The following is a 15,668-nucleotide window of genomic DNA, read 5'->3' as shown; positions in this document are numbered from 1 at the left end:
TTTTGAGTGTGTATGCTTTAGGCCTGACTAATGTGTTGCATTTACTTCCTCATGAAACATTTGCAAAGCCATTAAAAAATATATAAACTGTAAAAATTGTGCATTGTTTACATTCATTGCCTTTGCTGGCAGATTGCTGAAAAGACAGTTAATGGTAAAAATGTAATGTGGAGTTCCATTACAAATGATTTGCTAGTTTGGGAATAACCCAAGTCATTTAAAATGCCTTTAATTTTCATTATTATGAACACCAGCAGTGCAGCAAAAATAAATTTTGTGCTACATCACTGTTTAACGGCTAACAAGTTATAGACATAATGTAACCTGTGACAAAAGGGTCAAGAGTAGGCTTGACAATAAACAATAAACTAAAAAACAGTAGTAAAAAGGACTGTTTTAAGACTGGAGAGATGAGACCGTATGATGGGAATCAACACACGTCATCTCCAGCGAAGCAGATGCACCTGTAAGTGAACAGAGAACAGAAGCGAGCACCTCTGCTGCACCTCACGAGGCGGCAGCAGAGGAGCTCTCACTGAGGCAAACATTCACTAAGATAAGACAAACAAATGCCTTAAGCACCCTGAAGTTAACCAGAGAAGCTTCCGTATGAATATCAAACAGGTTCCCCAAAATAAAATCCAGCCAGTTCGTCTTACGTAATCTACTAAACAATCAGCCAGCCAGCACATCTCACAGAGGAGAAAGTGTTAGAGAAGGAGGAAAAGGCAAAAATAAATGAAAGTCAGGTTGTCCTGACTGATGATGTGGTGCTGTAAACAGGGAAGCTTTTTTCTAACAATTAAAGAGCCGGGGCTTATTGATTTCCAATGGTGCTCTCAAGTGACTTGCTGGCTGTCACAATGAGGCCCGGGGTAAGGTGACCATGTCTCTGCTCAACGTGATAAACCTTGCATGTCATCAGGTAGGGAGGACAAGGTGTCCCCCTCTCCCCATTCCGCCCTCTCTGCCTCACAGACTGCCGCTACAGCATTTATCCACGGTGGGATGTGGAATTATGGGCCGCTTCATTTAGTAATGAAGTCACCAAGGAGTTGGTGAGTGCAGCCGGCACATACCAACAGAGGAGCGACTGAGTCACAGTTAAGAGCTTTTGAGTGCTAAACATTTTAAGTTCAGGTGATCATGAGCATGTGAATTTTCTTCAGATGACAACTCGGCCAGAAGGACAACCATGCAACTCAATGTGCGGCTTTACAGGCATCATAGGAAGTGGTGGCAACTGAGATGAGAGGTCAACTCCAGTCTTACTCCGGCAATAAACAACCATAAATCAGAACACGAGCTGTCACTCGAGTAGATCCATCATGGGCCAACCTGCAGTGCCTAACACATGCACGCACACACACACATGCTTGTACCACGGTGAGGAAAATAGAGAAAAGGCCCATGCAGATTGATTGGCTCTTTTAAATGAGTGGCAGTGGGGTTATGTTGATCGATTCCATGGATAATTGACTGATTCTAGTGTTGTTAGAAGTGGAGTAACGACTTCATGTCAGCGCTGTGATGTGACACAGCCTGCGGGCATCTTAAGTTATAGACATGGCTTGAAAACTGAGAAAGGAAGTTGATAACATGCAAAAGGAAATTATCCTTGGTTTTTACTCTCCCCTGAGAGCTTTGTGTTAAATGGGTTTAGCGGATTGTGATTGCAAGAGGTCATTACAATATACTTGGTGTAAACACATAAAGCTAGAGGAAATCCTGGACAAACTTGGAAACTTGGATAAAATTCACCAATTAGGAGAATCCACAAAACTGAACCACTTTTCACACTAAAACAATCTTGTTTGCCAAGCTTATTTGCCCTGTATTTTAGTACCGCATTGCAGCTGAGTTGCATGCTGAATATAAAAATCCATTTTTTTTTATTGTCAGAGTAAAAGTTGATTGGAATTCTTATGGTTAGGCTGGATAGGCTTCTCATCTAATATTCCCACACCTCCGCCGGCAAGTCGCCATTCTCTCAAGTCTAGACCAATCAATGAATTAACTTGTTACTGAGGCATTAAAGGCAAAGCCATGAAGTAGTAGTACTCCATATTTGGAAACCTTCCTGCTTAGTGACACAGCAATTCACAGCTGTTCAGATTTGCCTGTTGGCACCAGGAAAAAACTGATGAATACTATTGAGGAAAAGGAAAAACAGAAGAGTGCTGATGAAATGTGCACCGACTATCTACCAAATGTGTCCAGCTAAAAAAAAAAATCTACAAATTTACAAAAGATAGAAGACAGGCAGAAAATGCAATATAGCTTGAGTGAAGGACCCCTCCCCTATGGTAAGATTCAGCCAGCTTTATTATGCCAAGAGGTGGCCACTGAGTGGAGGAAAGGACACTGATGCATAGAATGCAAAGCGACTTTTAATTATTCTTGGGAAAAGAGCACAAGCCCTTGGCTTGTTTACCACTTTACCGGAAACAGCTTATGATTGCTTTGTAATTATCTCCTTGATAATGTAAAATTTACCCCCCACCCCCTTTCAGTCCAGTCCTCTCCACAGAACACCACGCAAAAGTGATCATGCATTCCTCATTTAGCCCAAATGTTTTAACTTTTACTTGGGGGAGGTGGAGGGAGGGCTAATAGATTATGGGTAATGAAGCAGCTCCAGCAGTAACACAAATAGGACTTGTTGTGAAAGACACAGGCTAAAGCATGCCTGTGCTACGATAATCGGTCTCTCTTCTGTCTCATGATAAGTTGAGAGCCTAACCTTCACCCAAAGAGCACATCATTTCCCCTCTGTGAGACTTAATGAGACATTAGCCATACTAACAAATGGTGGACGAGAAAGTGAAAGTGACTTTCCAGGTAAAGGCCGTTTGCCTGACCATAATCAGTCCCCAAGTGCAGCTAAAAGATGGAAACAACTCTGAGTCTCCGTCTCAACAGCTTGCAGTGGCTTTTATGACGGGCCTCCCAGGGCCCATCGAATGGCATGTAACATCTTAATATCCCTCAAATAGAACAGGTAATCTGCTTTTGTTGTCGGCTAGTCCGCTGTGATACAGGCACTGCTGTTTGCCTATTTCGGGTTGTATTTCTGCTTAGGGTGTAGCACAGAATGCAAAAAACAATTCCCTGTCAGCTTGGGCACATACATGACAGCTTATGGCTTATTCATTTATTATCTTATTTATAGTAACAATTCAAACCGTTACCATAGGCTAACATTCAAGAAGGAACACAGAGCACTGCTATCATTTACCATGAAGCACAGAATTTGCAATGGATTTAAATCATATTTTAGATCACATCAATACACAATATGTTTTACTGAAACACTGAATTGTACATTAAAACGCTTGCTTTAGTGCAGCAGTGTTTTGGAGATATGGGACTAAAGACACAGCGGTGGATGGATAAAGAAAGGAAGTGACGAGCCAGTGTGTGAAGGGGCCCTGTTCCCCCGCCGGGCCTCCCAGCTCAATTAGCTCAGCTCATCCCGGCTTTCTGCTGATGGGGAAAATCAGCAACACCATACTGTACTATAGAGTCCAGGGAGTCTAGCCTGTTAGTGAGTGAATGAGTGAGTCAGTGCGCACATTATGTGTCTGTTCATGTCTCACATGCAGATTTTGCATTTGTGTATGTGTGTGTAAATGTGTGGGCTGGCTCGTCTCTGTTAGACTGGAGCCCCAAAGTGCTCTCTATATCAAACACCTCAACCAATTAGGCTACACTCACGGAAAAAAAAAAAAAAAAATCCCTAAAGCCACTTACAGCAATGTCATAAACAGTCATGCAAAACTTAAGTTATAAGAGAAGTTTGTCTGGATTCACTTTTTGAGATTTAAAAAAAAAAAAAAAATGAACTGGAGAGAGACCAAGACCAAAAAGTCAGAGTTATGGATTATCAAGCTCCCGCCAGACTAGAAAGGTTATATCACTTTTCTGCCAACAACTCTAGGCTAAGCAACAAACTTCTTCATGTCTAAATTCTGAACTCTCAGTTAGCATTAAAAATTAAGAAAAACAGTCACCAATGACAGAAATTTTATATTTAAACTTTTTCTTTAGTACTGCTGCAATCAAACTTGGAGTCATCCTGAGAACATTTTAGCACAGGTCAAACAGTGACAGTACAGTAGGTGGTCTGCATGTGAGATGTAGTACATAAATCATTGAGATGGACCCTGGATGTGCTATCAGGATGTCCTTAAGAAAAAAAAAAAAAGGCCAAGGTCTTAAGGAGGCAGGCCATTGCTATATGACAGTGTTTGGAGGCAGGCGCTGGGACCTTTTCAGAGACCTGATGCACATGTGTGTCTCAAAGGCAAAGTGAGATGGAAAAGAGCACTCAGTGTTGAGAGAAAAAAAAAAAGGTGACTGAAATTGCTTGGCCAGCACAACTCAAGGCCAAAATCTATTTAATCATGGAATAAGGACATTTCCAAAAGAGACAGTGTAATATTCCAGGATAAAAACTGCCCCTCCTCTGCCTCAGTTGGTGACCCACAGACACTTTATGACACGCAATACATTTACCTGACAACACACATTCATCTTATCTACTGCTGTAAGTATTCCCAGAAATTAATACACCTCTCACACATGCTCAGTCTGCCTTAAAATCTGGCCAAGAATGCTGCAGTGCGCCAAGTAACTAGCTAAACAAACAAAGTAAATACACTGATAATGCCAATGATAGCATCCAAGGCGAGAGGAAATGATGAAGGTCAGTAATTGGGAGAAGGTGTGGGGGGGGGCTAGAAGCATGGTGTGGTTTGTTTTTCTCCTGGCAGGGGTCCATCTGGGCGCGTGCGGCAGGCTCCGGGGCGGTGTAGGAGCACGTCTGTGCAGAGGTTAAGAAAAGCAATTAATCGGCAGCGGAGATAATCAAAGGAACCTCCCCCTCCAGAAACCTTGGTGGTGGGGGAGGAGGAGAGAGACAGAGAGAAAGGAGAGAGAAACAGAGACACAGACAGGAGAGAGCGAGATGGGAAAATACTTGTTTACAGGCACTGCTGGTGCGATCAAAAGCACAGGGGTTCAGCTCTGCCACCGGGGCCCTCCGTTTCAGGTGGAATTGATAACACTTCAGATGTACAATTCAATGTTTGTGAGAGTACTTTTACCTCCCGGTGAGAAGGCAAGGATTTTTCACAGTCTAAGCTGCATTTCCTTTCATCTCAGATTTTGCAAGGTATCAACAGATTGTCAATGGTGAGGAAGACATTTTCCCACACATAATCAAAGAATGTAGTCTGAAGTGCATGCACTCCCCCCGCTCTGACAGCGCAGTGCGAGAAGGCTAAAAAATAAGATTAATATCTCTGAAACTAATATTATGATTACATTTATTTATCTGTGAAACAAGCACCCCAAAGACACACGGCTGAAAATGAAGCTTAAGGATGTTCCATCAGAGCATACGGACACTATTTTCTCTTTACTAACTAATATACAGTATGTGTTTGGCTGTGGTGAAGTAAAAAGGCTTCTCTTGGCAGATTTTTTCTACATTAGATTTGATTAATGAGGAATTTTACAGTTCCATGAGGAATCAAAGCTTGTTGCTCCCTCTGGTGGTTCAAAATTCCCTTTGGAATTGAAATAAAGTGTGCTTAAGGTAGATTTATGTTTATGATGTGGCCACTAAACCTGCTTTAGTCTCTGCTTTAGTCGATCTCCTCTCCTTTGTGCACCAACTGCATGTTAAATCTTTAAAAATGACAGAGGAGATAGAGAACAACTACAACTGTGGATAGTATACTTTGGCATTCCCATGTCAGAATATAAATAAGTAGCAAGAGCCATATTGCTATGATGTTGCGGTTTTAATTATTTATAAACTATGTCTGCTAAATAAATATTGCTTAGGAGAACCACGTTGTCCATCCTGTTAAGCAACAGTAAGATATCAAAAGCACTGTATCTGAAAACAAAAGATTCATCCTCTATGTAAATTTTACTTCCTTCTCTTTTATTTTATGTTTGTCCACATTATATAAAGACACAGTCCTCTGTATCAGTTTAAACCTGAAACAATAAACTATACTGCGACAAATGCCAAAATGTAGCTACTGTATATGTTCAATTTAGAGTACATACACATCTTGCAGCAAGAACTCTGGCAGACAGTTAGCAGGTCAGCAGTGAGTAAGTGGCGGCACTTTCACAAAGTCTTGATTAGATAATTACCCATCCATATCTTGGCAATATGTTGCAGGGGAACAACACGCTTCTCATTAAACCGCCAACAGGCCCTGCTCCTGTGGGCTGCTATCAAAACCAAGGTGCTCAGAAGGCGCACACTTGTTGATTTAAATAAAAGACAAAAGGATGTGCCAACGTGGAAATTACATACATTCCTCTAAGGGGAGCTGTAAGAGGTGGGAGTAGTTCTAGCTACTGTACACAGAGCAGGTCATGGACCAAGACCATAAAAAACAGTGTGTGAGTTTCAGGAACCTTGAACAGGTAAGAAGATGGTTTTGCCTTAAATTTTCCTGTTTTCATCCCTTTTAATCCCATTTGGAATGACCTCATACTGTCACTGTGAGTGCTGCCTTGCCTTGCATTTTTGGAATACAGCCATGGGTCTCCACTAATCAGGGCAGGAAAATGACCAAGTACAATTTAGAAGTACTTGTACTTGAATATTTCCATTGAGTGTAGAGTACATATTGAATGGTAGATGACATCAGACACACTACGGAGTCCCATCAGCCACTGAGTAAAATGCATTGAGGCACTCCTTGCCACCAACTCGATCCACACAGGCACACTGACCAACCAGTAGGAGTTGCTAGTGAAACAACAACAAATGATCCCTAACTGGCTTCCCATTTGCAAACAATACCAGTTTCGTTTGACGTGGCACACAAGCACAAGATGAGAGTAGGGCTGCAACTTCTGATCAGAGATCAACGTAACATCTTATGTTTTGTCTCACCAACAGCGCACAACCTAAAGATATTCCATATATGATATATCAAACAGAGAAAAGCAACAAATCTTGAGATTGATCTGTGTTAAAAATGACAACCACCTATGACAAAAGTTGCCATTTTCTGTAAATTGACTATTTGTAAATCACTAAATTAACTAACAATTCTTTTCAGCTCTAGATGAGAACTTTCCAAAGGCTTCCGCAAATCTACTAATACTGAAAATATAAAGTTCCTCTTTTTTTTCCTTGTCAAATCGACGTGGGCCACATTTTTCTAAACTCAAAAAAAAGGAAGAACTCACAAACCAAAATCTACCATATTTAAATGTTTTTATCCTTTACTTGCTGTAAGGAGTACCTCCTCTAAACCATTCAGACTACTGACTCATTACACAGAAAAAGAAGTGACTCGCATGGATTAAACACTGTACATAAGAGCGCACACAAAGGAGCTTTCATTTAACCAAGCCACCGAGTGAGTAGTAATGTAACTTGAGCCGCGCTGTGATGAAACATGCTGTAGGCAGAGGCAGACACATGAAAAAAAAAAAAAAACGCATTAGTCTTTACTGCTTCTGAGAGCACGCTGTGTTACCTGCAGCTTTTTTGAAACGCCTTGAATGATAGGCTTCACCCTTTTGAGGTGGACTGCCAAGTGCTGGCACGCTTTTTGTCGAGACAAACCGAATACATTGCTTTTGAAGAGCAGCGAGGGTCGGACAGGGATTGGAGCCTAGAATTCTAAAAAGACAAGCACAAATGTGTGATGAAACTTTCAGCACCATGGACAGCAGCCCTCAAGAAGCCTGACGAGAGGGGGACGAGATTGTGAGATGCACAGAGCGGAAAAAGGAGAGGAGATGGAGTTAAGTGACAGGCAGTGAGTTCACTTTATAATTAAGCAAAAACGTCGTCTCCCAAACCCCATGCATTTCAGCTATCTTCACCCCCAAACACATATGCACACCCTCCTGCGGAAAGAGCCAGCTTTTCCACAGTTTTTCCCCATCTCTGTGTCTTAGGCTGAATAATGCAGGGCCTTTACCCAGTGCTCAAGCTTGAGTGGATAATCTGGCCACAAGGACAGGCTGTGTCAACATTTCCCTTTACTTCCTTATTTATTTATTTACCCACCCGCAGTTGGACTCGGGGAGGGTGAGGGAGGATATGTGCGTGGCTAACAACATGCTGGCCGAGCAGATGACCTGCTTTCAGAAGGTTTCCTTTTAAGGGGGAGAGTGCGGACTGCACCAAACTGAATTTGGGAGATCACATGCAATATTTTTTCGGGAGACCAGAAGTCTTTTTGAACAAGTCCTGTAACACAGAAATGCAGAGCCACCTGCCACTCACTATCATTTTCTTTTCGTTATCGAACCAGCAATCGTCTTTTTAAATAGTCAATTTATCATGTTGTCTACAAATTATCTAACAAAGTAAAACATGCACACACAACTTGAGAGCCTAAAGTAATATTTTCTTTCATATTAGTTTAAGGAAACCGGAAAGAAAAGACTATCATTGTTCACAGAAGTAATGACAATAAAGTTGAATTGGATGTAATTCGAATTGCTTGTTTTTCTGACCAACAGTCCATAACCCAGAAATATTCAATATATGGTGACATACCAGTAAGAAATACAGCAAATCTTAACATTTGTGAAGCTCTGTTGGGGGGTGCCTGACTGACCTAAAAGATTAACTGATTATCAAAATCAGCACAGATTACTTTTCTGCTGATTAGCCAATCAATTAATGGACTAATTCAGCACTATAGAAAAAGTATAAAATAAAGACCTAATCTTGAACAGTAACACAGAAATTTTGGTTCAAATTTTGTCACATTTTCAGCTGAATCAAAGGCGTGTTTTAACAGGCGACTTATCCAAACAAAGAAGTCGAGATATGAACTTTTATTTTTAAACCCTCTGAGTTCGAGTTGAACCCAAAGGGATGGACGCAGCTAAAATCTACACTGCTAAGTCAATTCTTCATTGTGGATTTAAGTGTCTTAAGTTTGTAAATGCACGACTCCCAAGTGATGTGCCAAAATCCATTTTGCAGTGAGAAACTGCTGAGGCTTAATTGTTGCACACGCTTAAAATGCCATTCACAGTGACTTTGCAATTCTGAATCATGTTTGGGGTGGCTTTTGTTTCCTGTGCCTAAATAACTGTTACAATATGACTCTTAGCACAGCCAATTGCAAGCTGTGGCTTAAAGAGCCTAATCCTCTTTAATTTGTGATTACTTGTGATTCAAAATGGTAGCCCACTAAACCACATGAGATTTATTGTTTAAATGTCCTCCTCCACTGTATTGCAACCTGGATACTGATAACAGAGAAATAAATATCCTGTATATATATCCTGAGCTCTCACGGTGGCATTCAAGTAAATTACCATAAAAATCACTGTACAAATATTTTGGCATCAATCATTGAGCATAAATTGCTAAATAGCTGGGAGCCCTCTTTGCATTCATAGGGAATGATTTCATTGGCATTCTTGTGGCAGATGACTTTAGCCTCACACATTCCTCACACAAATTAGAATGTGAGAATTAAGAGGGATTTCATACAGCACGATAAGTGTATTTTAAAGGCAGAACTGATTAAGCTTGAGGGAAGAGGGAGGAATTAGGTAATTATCTCCAAACAGACACCACTGCTGCTCTGCTGTGTGAGAACAGGCCCAACGCTCCAGGATCAAAGTGCTCTGCATCAAGTCTATTCTCAACAAAAAGACTCAGCCCAGACCAAGTTCGCGTTACCTGGTTTCAACACCTACCTGGCAACCCATGGGTCTCAGGATACTGAGATATCAGATTCATGATCTCTGCCTGAAAAAGCATCACTCAAGTCCACATAATACTCAACATGACGCATCTTAGTTACTTCAAAAGGAATGCTAAGTGTGTGTTTGCCTCTAATTTATTGATAGAATTCCTGGCATAAGATTTATTTTGTCTACTAGGTTAATTCATTATTGATTCCAAGGGCAGGATGTTTGAGCCCTTACAGAGAGCTGTGGAAGTTCGGGAAGGCAACCTTTCAGAAAAGTAGTTTGGAGACACTGGGGCGCTTAGTCGGCTACTTTTCCATTTAATTAGAACTGTAATGTCAAACAGCAGAAGTTTGGTACAGAGCTGCTTGTAAAATACAAGAGGGGAGCTTAGCACTGCGATTAATAGTTTGTGAAGTTGCTACCTGGTCTCACCTCTTGTGCTGACTCACTCAAAACATCCTGTACAACTTATGCTAATTTTTTTTTTTTTTTTTTTTTTTTTTTTTTTTTTTAATCAAAGCATGTACAGTATAGACGGCGTTAAGGCTATTTTTTGCCCAAAGTGATACCGTCATGTTGGAGAGAGTCGTGTCCTACCTGTTCGTAGCAATTCTCCCAGGTGAGGTTCAGGAGGCAGGAGGAGAACAGCTCATCTTCGGTCCGGGCATAACCGTCCATGGTGTGAGTGCGTGCCAACCGTGTCGGGTGGAGGAGTCTGCGGAGTTCTTATGTTACAAACGGAGGTTCTGTCTTCTATCAAGTCTTCCCTCGACGAGCGTCTCTTTTTCTCTGTGTCTCCCTCTCGGTGTCTCTCTCTCTCTCTCTGCCCCGGTTTCTTCTTCTTCTCCTCCGTCCGGTGCCGTGGAAGCTATCAAACGAACAGCGGCGGTGTGCTGGCTGCTGCTTCCCCTGTCACGTGGGCGCGTTCTCCCCCTAAAAACAGAGTGGGATGCTTTCGAGGGCGGTGGTTCCCAAATTGTGGTCTGCGGGCCACCCAGGGTCAATAAGTGCCCTCAGTGTGATTAAGAATACTTTAATTCAAGACCCCAAGCTGAATGACGGCATGTCAGAAGTACTAATGGTGGTGTTATCTCTCCTACCACTCACCTGTAGTTGTCGTCCTCCTGCGCACATGCTAGCTAGGTTCTGTTAATTAGATTCACCTGGTGCTCCAGCTGCAGTTAGTTTGTAGCTCCACGGCTAGCTATCCTGGCCTACTATCCTCATTCCTTTAACATGCAGTGGTTAACGGGACACTCGCCTCTGATTTAATGATCTATCGAATGTGCAGCAATGCATTGTGGGATATCTAACAAAAAAGTTGTTGTGTACTTTTGTTGCATTGTGGGAAATTTAGTGGACTGGAGACTTTACAAAATAACCAAGTTTTAGATATACTTTAACTTCAAAAACAACAAGTCATGTGTGAGGTGAACCTCGGGTTATCACATTTGGACACAAAAACCATCAAGTCAAACAAAATGGACAAGGAATTTCTAACTTGCAAAATTATTAAATTGTCCCACCGCTGCTGCCTTTCATTTGCATTTAGGATTGGAATAAAATGGAGGAGGGTAAATAAAGTGCACTAGATAGCAATTACTGGGTGATTTTGGACACAGCCATGCAGATCACTGCAATAACAGACATTTTCTTGGCTAACACTTTGACATGCTTTCACACATGGGGTAATTAATAACATTAATTATAGCTGCATCATATTTAGGTGATCCAGTTTTCAAACCCCAGTGTTGTGCATGTTTGCTCACAATGAAGCCATAGGTAAAATTACTGCTAAATATCTAACATCTAAAGTCTTCACTGATGTTTTTTCTGAAAGACAGAACTCTCTGTTATAGCTCGATTTTAAATTGTAAATAAAGAAATGCAACCTGAAGAAACATCATTAAATTATTATTCTTTTAAAGCCTCATGGATCCATGGCACACCTACACAAGTGTTTGATTATACATCTTCTCAAGACTGTGTGGGCATGTACACTGTTTTTGATTGGCATCTCACTCTCACATATTGTAGCGCCTGTTACTGTGGGGCAACTAACTCCTTTATCATTTGTACTATTTCTTCACAGAGACTGGTGACATCCCATAATCCCCCACCCCATAGCCTGATGCAGCTTCAGGCTTAGCAGAGGCCTAATCAGGCAAAGTAAGTAAAAACACCTGTGTGGGTGTGCAGGGCATTTAATGAAGATGAAATACTGAGATTAAAGTTAAAATGTTAGAGCTATAATTCTGTCTGCTAAAGTTTCCTATCACTTCTCGAAACCCAATTTTAGGAAGAAATTTAGTATAATTTGTACCTCATTCTCTTCCCATTTAACTTTCTCCTCTTTCTTATTTTGTGACAGTTAAAGGAAATATATATCACAGCCAACTACACCAGTCAGACATATAGCCAGATCGAGGCAAACTTGCATCAGGTTACTCCCAAATCAGGTGCCACTGAGATAGAGCAGTGCAATATATTTTAATGAGGAGTTCATCTGTGCCTGGTGTAGCATTGTCTACATATGGCAAAATGTATAATAATCACAAAAAGCTTCATAGCAAACACCAAAAGATGTATTACCTCACCAGATTTATACTGTCTGGTGGGCATACAATTAGCATTATGTTACTGCAATGCCATTACAGCACCCTGTACTTCAAAATAGTTTATACTATCATGAAAATCTTGCTGAACTGGATCACCGTAGTCTTACTCATCATTTACAGTTGAGTCTCCATGGACCCATACAGTACATCTACAGTATATAATGAGGGACAGGGAGTGCCCTTGTACATAAACCTACTAAAGCATCACATTACACTTTATTTGTAATGATGGTGCTCATGCATGACAGAGATTGGTGTAGGCTGAAAGCCCTAAACTACATGTAAATATTGTCAATATATAGTCAATATAGTCAATACAAGGTTTTTTGTTTGTTTATTTTTTTATTATTTTTTTTTTTGCAACTTTTCAACATCAAAATTGCCTTTAAAATTTCCCCTTGAATGTAGCATTTGATTGCATGTTAATTGTTATATTAGTCACATACACTATGATAGACTGACTGGCAAGCTTAATCAAGCCCATTATGACGGATTCAAATGAAAATTCTGCCTGATTTAAGTATTACATGATGTAGTTTTTTATTATATTCATACAGCCTCAGATAAAAACTACCAGTTTAAGTACAGTATGTCAACCATTAGGACAACTGTAAAGCTTTGTTCACAATAAAACCAGTAATATTGTATGGTCGAATGTGTGTTATCCACATGCAGCCATGCTGAGCACAGAGAGTCTTTCAGCTCACTGAAAACTGTATAAGGGGGACTGTGAGCAGAGCTCATTTGAGGAGCTGTCTTTTAGTACGCTATTTATCGTGATGCGAGACCCGTGCGGTTAGACTTAGGGGGGTGGGGAGGGCCTTTTGTTCGTCAGTTTTCTTTGCTGGGGCCCTCCTTGTTTGATCAGACGCGTTTGCCACGCATGATCTGCACCCCATTTGAAGTGTGGTCAATTGGCATGGGGCTGTGCATTTTCTTTTTTTCCTGTAGAAATTGACAAGAATTCACTGCAGTAGCAAGAGTATAGACAGACAGAAAATGACAGCGGATGTTCTTGTAGTGATTGGCCATATCACCACCGACACATTTCATCAAGTTAATTCCCATGAGGCTTGTTAGCAGTATCAATACTCCAGATTGTAGAATAAAAATACATTAATTAACTTTGCTTTTGAACATTTTAATGGAAAATATATGAGTAAGAGTAAATGGGGGTAAACGAACTCTTGAAAAGAAAGCAGGCCTTGATCTAAAGGTAAAGAAAAAGAATGATGCAAGCAAAATGAAGAGCAGTTTGTTCTTTAGCCTTATCTGTCACCATCAACCATAATCTGTCCTGTGTTGTAGATTAATTTAAAGATTAGGGAGTGCCATTCATTTGCACAGTGCAGGGGAGAGCCAAGGCACAAGAGAAATTGTACTGCGAGCTTCTTCCTGAATATATGGCACAGCTCAGCTTGTTCATATACTTGTGCCTCAGTGTTCTCTCTCTGATCTGTTTCTTCTTCTGCCCAGTGACACATCAAAGCTTTTCACTGAATCAAATCAACAGCCTGAGATAATTCAGTGTGACAATGTAACAATTGTGTTAGTGTGATTTCATGTGGGGATATTTCTATCGTTCACACATATCTCATGAAGCCAGTGAAATTGGGTGAAAGTTCAGGACAGCTACCAATCCGACAACGTTGCGGGGAGAATAAATGAGGTCAAATCAAATATTGTTTCCTCTCTGGCTACAGGTAGCGGCTGCGTATTTCTACACAGGTGCCTTCAGTAGTTGCGTGATTCATTTCAAACTGGCAGCCCATTTTAAACATGCAGTCTACATGCCACATCTCCCCTACATAACCAATCTATCAAGCCTAACCCGGCGGTACGTGCATATACTCCCATATCACAGAGAAGGCTGGAAAGCAACTGTCATAGATGGCATGATTGAATTGTTCCCTTGCACTGTCACCAGAGGGGCTATTACTTCAAATTAGCATACAAATTCAAACCAGGACAGATGGATTTGTCACATTCCAGTCGCCATCTTCCTGGAAGATTGGCTGTGCTTGTGCTGCGCGATGGAGATAAGACACCTGTCTCGGCTGCGATTGGTGGCGGGCCCTGGTCGGGAGAGGAGGGGGGTGAGGAGGGGATGAAGGGAGGGAGGAAGGACCGGCGTGGGATGCGAGGAGGACTGGGTGGGTGGATGGATTTCCTGAAATGCTGAGGTGTTCTGCAATAAACTTCCCTACCCCACGGTCTCAAATGATGATGAGGCACCATCCAGGACTCTGTGGGTGGTGGGAGATTGAGCTGTAGCGAGCCAGTGATTCACACTGTTTGGAAACACGCTGAACAATACCTGTCTGGTATTTGTTTGTGTTTGCTACTTTTGTTGAGTTACTGTCAAAGAGCCACATAAAATGGCCCCTAGCATCAGCACAGAGGTGCAGGAATAGGTGTGTAACAGCTGTGCGACCGAATATACAGTACATTCTTGTGTGGCTCAGCTCTGCATAATCCTTGACCTCAAGTAACCTTTTGGCTTTTAATAGCCGAACAGCAAAACTCATTCCAACTCTGTCAGAATCCCATTTTTAATCAAATCTACAGATTCTTATGTATGAACATCTGACAACCACAGACAAATGATTAAGCGCAAGAAATAAGACTGCATGCAATAGTCGTATAACCCTCACATCAGACACTAACAAAATACAACTCGGAGACATAATGATTTTCATTTGTAATTATGGCGGCGTGAATCAATGGGAAGTATTGAGCATGAAAAACTGTTCTTACCTCAGGATCAATTCCATATAATTTCCAGATCAGCTCAAACTAATGGGTTTTCTATTGGCTTCACTTTGGAGGGAGACTAATCTCTGTGGCACCATTTTGTGCTCCTGTGTACATTCCCTAGCAAAAGGCCATCCACTTAAAAACCTGTCTCCCAACAGTCCAAAAATATTAAAGCGCACATGCTAATTTCCTGACTTAGCATATTACACAATCTGCAAGTTTAATTTAAAACTCCCTTAGCAGGTCTAGTATCTCTGCCTGCCTACTTCCAGACACTACAGAGATTGGGAAAAAATGCTTACAGGTTCATTTCTGCCTCCATCCTTAAGTCAATGTTATGTATACTCCCTTAAAATTGATGTAAAGTTGAGACGCAGAACAGGGGGAGTTATCCTGCCATAAAGGATACTGTGTACCTGAAAAGAAAGGATTGGAAGCAGTTAATTGCTTTTTAAAAGGTGATGTAAGAGAGCTATGGAAACAAAATGGAATCGTTGATTTGTAATTGTACAGCTCAAATTCATACATGAGGTTGTTTTTCATGCTTCCAACTTTTCCACACTGAATAGTCTGTCTACCTAG

At 41.2% G+C, this 15,668-nt stretch overlaps 1 protein-coding gene and 1 long non-coding RNA gene across 2 annotated transcripts in view; one reads left to right on the top strand and one right to left on the bottom strand.

Moving 5' to 3' along the window:
- rpl34 (ribosomal protein L34) overlaps positions 1-15,668 on the top strand; it is a 750,063-nt gene that overhangs the window by 584,613 nt on the left and 149,782 nt on the right. The gene's annotated exons all lie outside the window — the stretch shown is intronic.
- LOC127143338 (uncharacterized) lies at positions 3,726-10,958 on the bottom strand. Its single transcript, XR_007814664.1, has 3 exons — positions 10,819-10,958; positions 10,309-10,644; positions 3,726-4,825 (listed from the first exon to the last, which is right to left on the bottom strand). It is a non-coding gene; the product is annotated as an uncharacterized LOC127143338 (long non-coding RNA).

The sequence above is a fragment of the Lates calcarifer genome, linkage group LG15 (genome assembly GCF_001640805.2).
Source record: "Lates calcarifer isolate ASB-BC8 linkage group LG15, TLL_Latcal_v3, whole genome shotgun sequence".
Classification (NCBI taxonomy): Eukaryota; Metazoa; Chordata; class Actinopteri; family Centropomidae; genus Lates; species Lates calcarifer.
This window is presented reverse-complemented; position numbering and strand designations above follow the sequence as displayed.